Consider the following 12,547-nt stretch of genomic DNA (forward strand, 5'->3'; position numbering starts at 1 on the left):
CCCTTATCTGTTTCAATGCAGTATACATTATTTATCCCGTCTTTCTCAGTCTCCCCTCAACCCTGATGTCAGTCCCGTTTTGTAACAGTGGCACTATGCAATATTTGTCCTTTTGTGACTGAGATATTTCACTCAGCATAATGTCCTCCAGGGTCACCCATTTTGTGTAATATTTCAGGAGTTCCTTGTTTTTCAATGCAACATAGTATTCCATTGTGTGAGTGGCTTATCTAGCCATTCATTTGTTTATGGGCACTTGGGTTGTTTCCAACTCTTTGCTATTGAGAAGCAGATATCCACTTGGGTGATAGTTGTGGTTTCTTTAGGGTGTATTTCCAGTAGTGAAATTGCTGGGGGTGGGGGGAAACGACGACGAGGACGCTCAGTTCTTAATTCTAAATGTGCAAACATTAAGGATGTTTGTTTTCATTTTCTTTACTAGGAAGATAAACAAAGTGTATTGTAACAGGATCAATTATTTCCCTTGATTTCAAATAAAAGTAAGTGAGAGGGTTTGATTTTTGTTTTGCTGTCCGCATTTCAGTCGACTCATTGAAGCCCTATGAACAAAAGGCCTGAAGTCCCTCTACAACTATTGATATTTATTGGAAAACAGTCTCAAGGTCATTTGCTAATGTTGTGAGGTACTGGTAGAAATTCCCAAGATGCTCCCTAGAGGCAAGGATGCTAACCAGGGTGCTCCCTAGAGGCAAAGATACTAACCAGGGTGATCCCTAGAGGCAAGGATGATGAAACTTCATCTCACTTCCTTTGGGTATGATGTTAGGTGGGGCTACTCCTCGGAAAAGACTTGGAAAGATGTAAGATTAGCAAGAGGCAAATTTTTCAAAATGAATTGACTGTAGCAATCTGCTCCACCAGGAATGATAAGAATGGAACAAGTTAGCGCAAGATTCAGATCCATGGGTCTTAGTCAACTCAACAGCACTGAACAACCACGATCAATGGATGAGGGCGTTCTGGTGATCCCAGGGTTAAAGAGATATACAGCCAACCCAAAGACAGGCAGGTTAAACCCACCAGCTGCTGTGTGGGAGAAAGGGGAACAATCTCCTCTTAAACGATTTCTAGCCTCTTAAAGTGTCTTTATGAGTCACAGTCAACTCAATGACACCTCACAACAATTGTAACAAGAAACCCACTGGAGGAGGATCAACTATGATCAGGTTCAGATCAAAGGCATGTAACAACAGCAGTCAGTGGATGAAGTGCAGTTAACACGTTCCTTGAAAGCATAGTAAGATGCCTCTCTCACATTGTATGGACATGTATCCAGGATCAGTCCTTGGAGGACATCACGCTTGAAACAGCAGAGGGTCAGTGAAGGAGAAGGCGACTCTGGAGGAGGTGGATGGACATAGTGACTGTGAAAGTGGACTTGGGCACAGCAGAGATTACGAGGACAGTGCAGAGTCTGGTAAGGTGTTGTTCTATTGTGCACAGGATTACATGTTAACCTATGAGTTGAAATCAACTTGACGGTGCCTGACAACCACCACCGCCACTGCCACCAATCAGGGACTGACCATGTTTGGTGAGGATCATTTCAGCGAATTTATTTCCTGGTCCAGAAAAGGGTGGTGGTGGTTGTTGAGTCTCCTAGAGTCGAAACCGATGCATGGCTGACCCTCCAGTGGAAGGAGATTGCCCATCCTTCTCCCTTGAAGCAGCTGGTGGACTTGAACCACGTGCTTTCGGGAGTGCAATGCAGATTCTTACCACTGGGCCACTAGTGCTCCCCTCCAGATAAAGGTATTTTGTTGCTCTCTTCTTTGAACTTTAATCCCATAGACTTGGGTGGACCATTAACTCAAAAGGGGTGTGGCTTTCACCTCTCCTGGGTCTTCTTATTTGTTGTATTCTAACAAGTCGAGGCAAAAGACTCTAGAATTTGTGCTTGGTCTCTTAAGCTTCCCTAGTTGCATTTACATACACCCCAAATTGCTATAAATCCTTCCTCATCTTTTTGCTAGTGAATTGCTAGAAAATACTGGAATATTTTCTCTTGGCCTGCTCCCAGTTCCATTTAAAATGCCAGACACAGCAGGTCGGAATATGCTTGTGTTCATTTTGATGACAGAGAAAGAAGCAGAGGAAGTTGTGTAAGAGTTTGGAAACGGATGGAATGAGGAGGTAGGGCACGAGAGAAGACCACAACAAATCACCAACAAAAGGTCATTTATTTGTGCTCCCAAATATGCCTTTCAGGAAAAGGCCATTTGTAACCATTGGCAGTGAGTTATAGCTTTGTGGTGATTGCATATATATGGAATTGCTTTGAATTTCAAATTTTGCGAACTTGAAATATCTCATTTTATTGTTAAACTCAGCAAGGAAAAGGAAGGCAGCTATCCAAAGTCAGTTTTGAAGGTGGGGAGGGGAAGACACAGATGCTATAAAAACCATGATCAGAAAGAAACGATAAAAATGTAGAGGATGTTTCAATTACATAGAAGCAGTGTAGTCTGCGAGCACCTTTTCTTTCCTCTGGGCCTCATTTCCCCCAGTGTAAAATGAATGAGCTGGATTACGAGTTCCCCTGCTAACTTAAAGGTTAACAGTTTGAATCCACCAGCTGTTCTATTAGAGAAAGATGGGCATAAACATCTGCCCATAAACATTTACAGCCTTGGAAATCAGGTGGAGGGTCTCTCTGGGTCTGAAAAGACCTGATGACAGTGTGTTGGGTTGGGTTGGATTTTCAGGTTCTTTGATTCTGAAAATTCTGATTCTAATCTGTGAAAAATATTACCACTGCTTCACAGGTTTGGAATGCTAATTAAAATGTTAAGAGGTCTTTCCATAGTACATTTATATAAGTGGAATCAGTCTGTAGCCCTGTGTGGGGAACATCCTTTACCCATGTGAAAGGGTGTGGCCATTGAATGCCACTTCTTTATTCCATCAAAATCCTCTCCAGCCCTCAATGTCATCTCCTGCAACATTGAAGAAAAATGATTTCTGCTCCTCCCTGGATCTCTGAGCTGTGGAGCAAGTTAATGAGATCACGTTTCGACAGTCCTTTGAACTTGTCAGAAGACAGATCTTATGTGACTCTAAAGTATGACTATTCTTATAAAAATGTGGCCTAGAAATTGCTTTGTGGATGTGATCAACATTCGTATCTATTTGATGTGCTATAGCTTTATGACAACACAGTAATGTTTGCAGAAGGAAAAAGAGATGAGGAAGAAATCCAGACATTACCAGTTTTTAGGCTTTTTTTTAGGTGGACCTTTCCTTTTTCTTTGTGGGAATCATATGCTCTCCACCAAGGTGAAGACATGATCAAAGCTGGAAAGAAACTTGGTTGTCAAACAGCGCCCCCCTTGCAAAAAATGCCCTATGGAAGTACATCATTTTGTTACCTAAGTATATCTAAAAGCAATTTTAGAGATTAAAAATAAGCAATAGTGAGTTGAAATAACTTGACCTGGTAAATGGATATGACCATTGATCCTGATGCCAGATTGTGTGTCAGTGGACGAAGTTGGAACTTGAAAGATGTCTCATTATTCCCTAAAGCCAACATTCCAAAGAAGGACTGGATCAACCGTGAGGAAAAGAATGTGTCCAACTTCCACCCTGGACATGTTTCTAGGACAGAGATTTGTCAAGATAGGACCACAGAGGAATTTTGCTTCTTCCTGATTCCTTCGAATCAACAGCTTTGGCCATCTCTACAAAAAGCAAGGGCCCGCATGAAAAGATTTTGCATGCACTGACTCCATTTGACTTCCCTTCTGTGCTTGTTCCTTTCCCAGGGAGTTTAAAAAGAAAGGAGAGCAATGACAATGAGGGCTATTGCAATGAGAATTAAACTCTGTGAAATGTCAACTGCGGTATCAACTCTCAACTCTCAACCGCTGTCTGAGTTGGAAGCGACTCATAGCTGAGCCTCCATTGGATTGCTAAAGATGTAAATCACTTGAGAGGAGATTGCCTGTCTTTCTCCCTCAAACTGTTGGGGGATTTTAGCCATCAGATAAGTTGTGCCTTTGGGTTTGCCCCCTACAGACTATGCCACCAATTTTAAAACCAAGGTGTCAATGGGAATATACCAGTGGTGAGACAAATCTGCATATACAGATTTTTAGAGAAACTGGCTTTCCAAGAGCTTTTGTAGGATTCTTGACAGAAAACACTTCTTCCCTCTAACCTTTGAAAGTACCAAAAGAAGCTAACATCTAGAAGTAGGATCATGTGAGCAAGCTGGAAAAAGGGTGCAGTTAATGTGTGTTATGAGATCTTTAATTTTGCTTTTGTGGGGGGCTCTTGTATGATCACATTTCACTCGCCAGCAACGAGTTGATATCAAGCTGATGCTGACTCATGGTGACCTGAAGTGTGTCATAGCAGAACAGGGCTTCATTATTTTTTTTTTTTTTACTCTTATTTTTTCCTCAAGTTGATTGACAAGTTTGTCTTCCTAAGTGCCTTTGAGTGGCCTAGAACCTCCAACCTTTCCATAAACAGTTGACCTTCTCATCCAGGGCTTCTCCCCTATACCTTGTGGGCCAAATCTACCCACTACAGTTTTGTAGTAGTGGGCTCAAATGACTTTACACTTAAATAGCTGGTGGGGGTGGGGATTGTTCATAGCATCTTTATTCACTACAGCAAGATAATAAGAACAGCCCAGATGCCCATCAATAAATGAATGGATTGAGAAATTATGCGGCACTCAGGAGCAATGATGTAAAAAAATACTATATAACATGGGAGAGGCTAGAGAGCACTATTTTGAGTGAGTGAACCCAGGCTCATAAGGACAAGTACTGTCTAAGACCATTATTATAAAAACAGAAGGATAACTGGTAAGATGTTTGTAACTGTTCAAAGAGGGAAGAGGAAGAGGTGGGGGTCAGAGGGTACAAGAGAGGTAAATCACAAGATTGCAGAGATTGGTGGTTGGAGTGATGGGGTGAAGAAATTAGGTAGGATCCAGCGGGAATCTGAAAAAATGGAGTAATAGTGAGCAGAATAGAGAGACAGAAGGTCTCTCTCCTATTGACTCTGCCATCATGTTACTCAATGGTGAGTAATTTTATTAGACAGTATATGGGGAATGATAATATGAAACACAATGTGAATTTAAAAAACCAGGAATTTTTTAATGTATTTTTTATAATTTATACTAGCTTATTTATAAAATTTGAATACATTATTTTTCAGACCAGATTCTTCCAATTTCCCTCATCCCTCACCCATCAAATTATACAGCCCCGTGATTAATGCCCCCTTTTCTCCACACTCCTCATCCCTGTGCTTTCACCTTATCCCTGCCCCTTTGATCTTCATACTCATTCTACAGTGATGGTTTTATACAATGTTTGTCCTTGTGGGACTGAGTTAGTTCACTCAGCATAATGCTCTTCAGTCCCTCCCAAGCTAGGCAATAATTTACAAAATCATTGCTCCTGTGTGCTGTATAGTATTCCATTTTTTATATGAATGCACCATAATTTCTCAATCCATTTGATCGTGGTTGTATTGCCCAGTTCTGTGCCATCCTCAAAAAACAAACAAACAAGAAACCCCAACAATGTACATGAATGAAACACAATGTAAACAAATTATTGTTTGTAAACCAATTATTAAAAAAAAATCCCAAGAAGAAAAATATGTGTACATTTTTAAAAACACCAACAATGTTTTAAAAGTATAAACAATATTTTGTGGCATGTGACAACTGGCTGCAGTTAATAATTCAAGAAATGACAAGTTAATGGAACACTCACTCTCATTCATTTATGTGTTGTCTGTGACTACCCTGGTGGTGTAGCCTGGAAGACGTCACACTGCTAACCTGAAAGCTTTGCGTCTCCAGCAGTTTGAGTCCACCTGGGGCTTCTTGGGAGAAAGATGGATAATCTCCTCCTATTAAGATCTACAGCCTCAGAAATCTGAGGAAGAGTTGGTATGAGTCAGAATAGACTCAATGGCTGTGAGTTTGCTTGTTTTTTGTTGTTTTTAAAGATGGCTACTTTAAGATGGCAGAGGTAGTAACAGTAGAGAGATGACATAATGGCAGAGTCAATAGGGGAGAGACCTTCTGTCCTGTGAAGTTTGAAGTATTCCTCATCTAGATCTTTACAGAAAAAGTTTATTTCCCTCTGGTTTAACCACAAACCCGGTGAAGGAGGACCTTCAGAGGAGCCTTGGAGAAACACGCGTGTTTGGACGACACAGTAGACTGCTGTCTGACTCAGACCTGATTAGTCTGACCGAGGAGACGTGATCCATGGGCTGTGTCTTTGCAAGCAAAGCTTGAGGCCAGAGTAGAACTAGCCAGCTGTCCTGTTGCTGCTGACTCAAGTTTAAAGAGTTGACAAAAACCAGAAATAGAGCTATGTTTCATCAATGTCAGGGGCTCTGTTTATGCAACCTGCTGCTTACAGAGTCATTGAGCTGTTTCAAAATGCCAGCTCTCATATTCTACCTTCTCATTTAAACTGCAGCCCCTCCATGAGAGTATGTATTCATATGTTTATTTTATGGGTTAAGAAACCAAAGTTCACAGAGTTTAACTAATATGCTTCATGTCACTTACTATGAATTGGCAGAGCCAAGATTGAGTCTGGTGGATGTTCAGATGTACACCTTTCCCCCTTACCCCTTGCGGCGGCTCACTTTAGCCTTTGGTGCCATGTTTGCATCCAGAGCCTGGTGCCTCCGTGATGATTGTGCTGTGTTTTCATTGTTAAGGAACAGACATTCACTCAGTCCTAAGTTCTGCCCTAGGTCACCAACAGCGGCATTCACACTCTAGTGTGGCTCTTTCAAAGTCTGGAGATCTTTAGTGATGCATAGATGTATGCAAGTGAGTCCGTTTAGCATGAAGCAGCTGATTTAATGTGCATGACTTAATTTGCGGCTGCCATGGTAGCAACAGTTAAAAAAAATCTTGTACACCAATGTTCATAGCAGCATTATTCATCTTCACAAGAACATGGAAACAGTCAAGATGTCCAACCACAATCAAATGGATTTAGAAATTATGGTACATTCACACGACGGAACACTACGCAGCACAAAGAAGTAATGACTGTAAATTATTACCTAACTTGGGAGGGACTGGAGAGCATTATGCTGAGTGAACTTACTCAGTCCCACAAGGACAAATATTGTAGAAAACTATTATTGTAGAATGAGTATGAGGATCCAAGGGAGGGGAGAGTGGAAGCAGAGGGGTGAGGAGGGGGTACAGGTTAATCAAAGGGTCACATAATTTGATGAGTGGGATGGTGAAGGAAATGGGGAAGATCGTGTGAAAAATAATGTATTCGAACTTTGAAATTAAACCAATGTGTGTGTGTGTGTGTGTGTGTGTGTGTGTGTGTGATACACTGGGGAAAATCTGCTATCAAGGACCTGTCTAAAGTGCTAACGAGCATAGATACCAGTTTGAAGACTTGAGTACACTTGATCCAAGCTGTGATCTTTCAGTTGCTTCTTATACATCTAAAAGTTGGACAATGAATAAAGAAGACCAAAGAAAAACTGATGCCTTTGAAGAAGTGACCTCTTTGGTGATGGCAAAGGGTATTGACTATTCCATAAACTTCCAAAAGAATAATCAAATCTGTCTTGGAAGGAGTGCAAGCAGAATGCTCCTTAGAGGCTAGAATGGTGCAACTTTGTCTTGTATTCTTTGGTCATTAAGTCAAGTGGGACCAACCCTTGGAAAAAGACAGCTTTCTGGAAAAGGTAGAGGGTTAGCAAAAGAAAGGAAGATCCTCAATGAAATGGGCTGACACAATGACTGTACTGATGGACTCAAACATATCAGAGACCCTGAAGATGGCACGAGATCAGGCAACATTCAGATCTTTTGTTCATATGAATTGTAATTGTCTAGAGAGCACTTAACAACAATAACAACTTAGTATGATTGTTGCAACAGCCTGAGGGAGCAAAGGAATTACTCTTCCTTTTCAGATGTGTAATCACCAGCTCAAGAAGTAAGCACTCAGAGATCATTTCTTGAAAGAATAAATGAATGAATAAAAACACACCATTCTTGATGTGTGTGTTGTTGACCACTCACTGGCCTATAATTGCTTATTCCTCTTCTTAGATTATGAATCATGAAGGATGTATATCCACCTCCTTCTTCATCTCTGTATCCTAGCATAAGATTGTATGTAACAGTTGCTCTACAGGCGTGTTGATGGAGAAACTCTTTATTCTCTAGTAATCTTGTTCTAAACAAATGTTTTACTAAACGAATGTTTTACATTGAGTAGCACCTCACAAAAACTCAATTTTCCGAGTCAGGAGATGTATTGCACTGTGCAAGTCTGCAGTTAGAGACCTCTCCAAATTATTGAGAAGCAATTATGTCAGTTTGAGGACTATGGTGTGTCTGTTTCAGGCTATGTTCTTTCTGATCACTTGCTATGCCTATGAGAGCTGGACAATGAATAAGGATTACAGAAGAAGAATTCATGCCTCTGAGCTGTGATGTTGAAGAAGAGCACTGACCATCCATCCCATGGACTGCCAAATGAACAAACAAATAAGTCTTGGAGACTCATCAACAAAATGCAACAACCTTGTTTGCAGAAAGCGAAGAAGACTTGAAGTACTTACTACAGAACATAGAAAACTACAGTTTGCAATATGGATTGCATCTCAACATCAAGAAAGCAAAAATTCTCAGCACTGGACTGATAGACAACATCATGATAGATGGAGAAAGGGTGAAATTTCATTTTACTTGGATCCACCATCAATGTTCAGATAACAGCAGTCAAGAAACAGTGTTGTATTGGGGAAAAGACATGTTGTACTGAGATAATCTTCTTGTCAAAGACCTTTCCTTGGCAAAGTATGTCAGCTTAAAGCAAGGATGTCAACTTAAAGTCTAAGGTGAGCCTGATATAAGTCATGATTTTTTTCAATTACTTTCTATGCTTCTGGTAGTTGGATTAAGGATGGCCAAAGAAGAAGTGATGTCTTTGAGTGGTGGTGGTGAAGAATAGCACTGAATGGACTGCCAAAACAAATGAATTTGTCTTGATGGAAGTACAACCAAGGATGGTAAAACTTCCATTTCATATCCTTTGTATAAAATATCAGGAGGGGCCAGTCTTTGGAAAAATACATCATGGAGAGAAAGATGGAGGAGAGTCAGAAAAAGGAAGATTCTTGACAGGCTGGATTGGCCCAGTGGCTGTAACAATGGGCTGTAGTATATCAAAGCTCTTGAGGATGGTACAAGATAAGACAAGATTCAGATCTGTTGTCCATAAGACTGGTCTGACTCAGAGTTGACTCGATGACACATAACACATAGGGTTTTCACAGGATAATTTTTGGAAGTCTTTAGTTCCAGGCTTTCTTATTCTGGAAGCTTCACTCAACTCTTTCTGCCATGGGTGATTCTCCTAGTATTCCAAATACTGGTTGCATAGTATGTATCATCATAGCACCAAAGTGTCACCTTATAAGAAGGTGTTAAGAAATGTTCTTTGGGGGAGCTCTGGTGGCCTAATGGTAAGGAGCTGCAACTACAATCCCAGAGGCGAATGGTTCGAATCCACCAGATGCTCTGCCGGGGAAGGAGGGACAATCTCCTCCTGTACCAGTCAGATCTGATTTGACGGTACACTCACACAAAAATAATAAAATAAAAATTAAAAAAAAGAAATGTTCTTTGAAATGGAATTGTATAGTTTAGGTATTTCCTTCTGGGAAAGGTCACTGAGTGCAGCACAGTAGGTGAGTGAGAAAGAAAAGTGAGCAGCATCATTTCACATGTGGTTAATTTGGACATAGAGTGACTCATCGAGAAAATGCACTTTCCACTAGTTGGAAGTATTTGATTTTCTCAGTGTGGGAAGCCCATTTAGCATCCTCCACACTAATATGATTTGGTTTTGGACTCTTTATTTTCTTTAATGTTGCATTCTGCTCTGAGTGTTTCATGCCATAAAACACATGGTGAGAGGGAGCCTGTGACGAGTCCTTGACTTGTCCCATCCTTCCAAATTGTTGCTATGGTCACACATCTCGGACTTGCACTGAAGCGTCCCCCAGTTACACAACATTTCCAGTCCACAGGCTTCAGGGCAGGCATGCACTTCAAGTCCAAACAAACAGATAGGACTTCTCTCCTCAGGACATTGGACTTTACAATAATAGCACCGTGCTGCACTCCGTGCAGTCCTAATCTAAACAAGCAATACTTTAAATCGCATAAGCTGTTCTTTAGGAGCCCTGAGCATTTGCAGAGACCTCACGCAGCCCTTCCTGAAGGCTTCGTTCTACACTCCCCTTCGGTTTTGGGTCATAAGTGCTGTTCGTTCTCAAGAGCTGGCTGGGAGGTTATTTGGATCTGGTCCTGCTGGCCTGATCCTGCATACTTGGCTGGCCTGGACTTCCTGGCTCTGCTGGTGATGCTGTACAGCAGGAGTGAAGAATCAAAGAATTGCTCTTGGTAATCAGACACATGCTTGGGCAACTCCGAGACTCCATTTGGAATATCTCTTTCTCTCTCATTGCTGTCAAGTCAGAACCTACTCATGGCTGACTCTCCAGTGGGTTTTCAGAGGCTGTAAATCCCACAGTAGATTGCCTATCTTCCTTCCTAGGCCCACCGGCAATGCAACTCCTTACCCATCAAACCTGCCATTTGGCGCGCACGCGCGTGTGTGTGTGTGTGTATGTGTGTGTATCCACACACATAATGAGATTTGTATGTGTGTGTGTGTATACTTGCATAAACATAATGGAATTTCTATGTGTGTAAAAACTTGCATACATGTGTACACACACACACAGAGTATATGGGGACATTTTTGGTTGTGATTTTGTTTGTTTGGGTTTTTTTTGTTTTTGTTTTTGTTTTGGTTTGGTTTTTTTTGTTGTTGTTGTTGGGTTGTGTTTTTTTTTTGTAGTGTACTGTTGAGTCAGATCCAACTGGCCCAGAAGATTGTCCATCCTTCTACAGCAGAGTGGTGGATTCGAACCGCGTTCCTTTCAAATTGCAGTGCAACTTTGTGCCACTAGGCCATCACAGCTCCCATTGTGTATATTTCTGTTGTTATCACTCAACAGAACTTGAAATTACATGACCATCACATTAGAACTGACCCATAGCTGACCATCCAGCAGGTTTGCAGAGGTAGAAAATTGCACTGGAGGAGATTGCCCATCTTTCTCCCACAGAGCAGTTGGTGGATTCAATCTGCATACCTTGGCACTGGCAGTGTAGTTCCTTACCACTAGGCCACCAGAGTTCACAATCTCTCTCTGTGTGTGTTTACATACACACACACACACACACACACACACGTACACACACATATATATTTATAGAATTTATTTTATACTGGTTTACTTAACACGTTTGTATACATTGTTTTTCACACCTTTTCCCCTTTCCTTGACTCATCTCTTCCTTCACCCATCAAATTGTGTGACCCTTTGATTAAGCGCCCCCTTTGCCCATCCTCTCTGCCTTGGATCCTCATATATGTTCTACAATAATGGTCTTATACAATATTTGTGCTTATGGGACCGAGTTAGTTCACTTAGCATATTATGCTCTCCAATCCCTCCCAAATTAGATAATAATTTACCAAACCATTGCTCCTGCGTGCTGTATAGTACTCCATTGTGTGAATGTACCATTATTATCTACCTGCTCTCAAGGACATTTTTACCTCTTTAAAATGCTAAAGAGCAAGGGTGTCTCTGAAAATTAGGTTGTGCCTGATCAAAACCATGGCATTTTCAACTATGTAATGTGTGTTGAAAGTTAGATGATAAGTAAGAAAAAAGACAAATTAATGCCCTTGAAATATGACATTAGTAAAGAGTTTTGAATATCCCATGGACTGTCTTGGAGGAATTGCAACAAGGATGCCCTTTAAGAAGCAAGGCTGATGACACTTTCTCTAACATAGTCTGGGCATGTTATCAGGAAGGACTGGTCTTTGGAACAGACCATCGTGACTGGTCCCAGATGTGATGCTGGGAAAATAGAGGGTCAGAGAAAAAGAGCAAGATACTCAACAAGCAAGCAGAGACTATAAAAAAAATGAGAGTAAGCATGATGGAGATTGTGAGGATGGCACCGGATAGGGCAAGTTTCCCACCTGTTCTTCGTAGGATCACTTAGTAGTCATGGTTCACTTAACATTCTCTAAAAATAACACCATCCATCCATCCATCCATCCATCTAATGGGCCATTGGACAGTCAATTCTTGTCTGTTATGAGGAAGGCTCAAATTTGATTCTTACGTGATAGACCTCATGTGCACCTACTTCCTGTCTGTCAGTGGAGGCGTGTATGTTGCTACAACACTAACCAAGTCCCAGTGAAACTACCAGGCTGTTTTCGTTGTTGTTATTGTTGTTATATGCCATTGAGTTGCTCATAACTCATAATGAACCTGTGTACACCTCTGAATCCTGCTCTCTCCTGAGCCAACCTTATTGTCTCTTACACACCTGCCCCTATTACCCCAATTACTGAATCAATCTATCTCATCAAGGGTCTTCCTCTCTTGTTCT

The sequence above is a fragment of the Elephantulus edwardii genome, unplaced genomic scaffold, assembly GCF_000299155.1.
Source record: "Elephantulus edwardii isolate Elephantulus edwardi_28Jun2011 unplaced genomic scaffold, EleEdw1.0 scaffold00132, whole genome shotgun sequence".
NCBI lineage: Eukaryota > Metazoa > Chordata > Mammalia > Macroscelidea > Macroscelididae > Elephantulus > Elephantulus edwardii.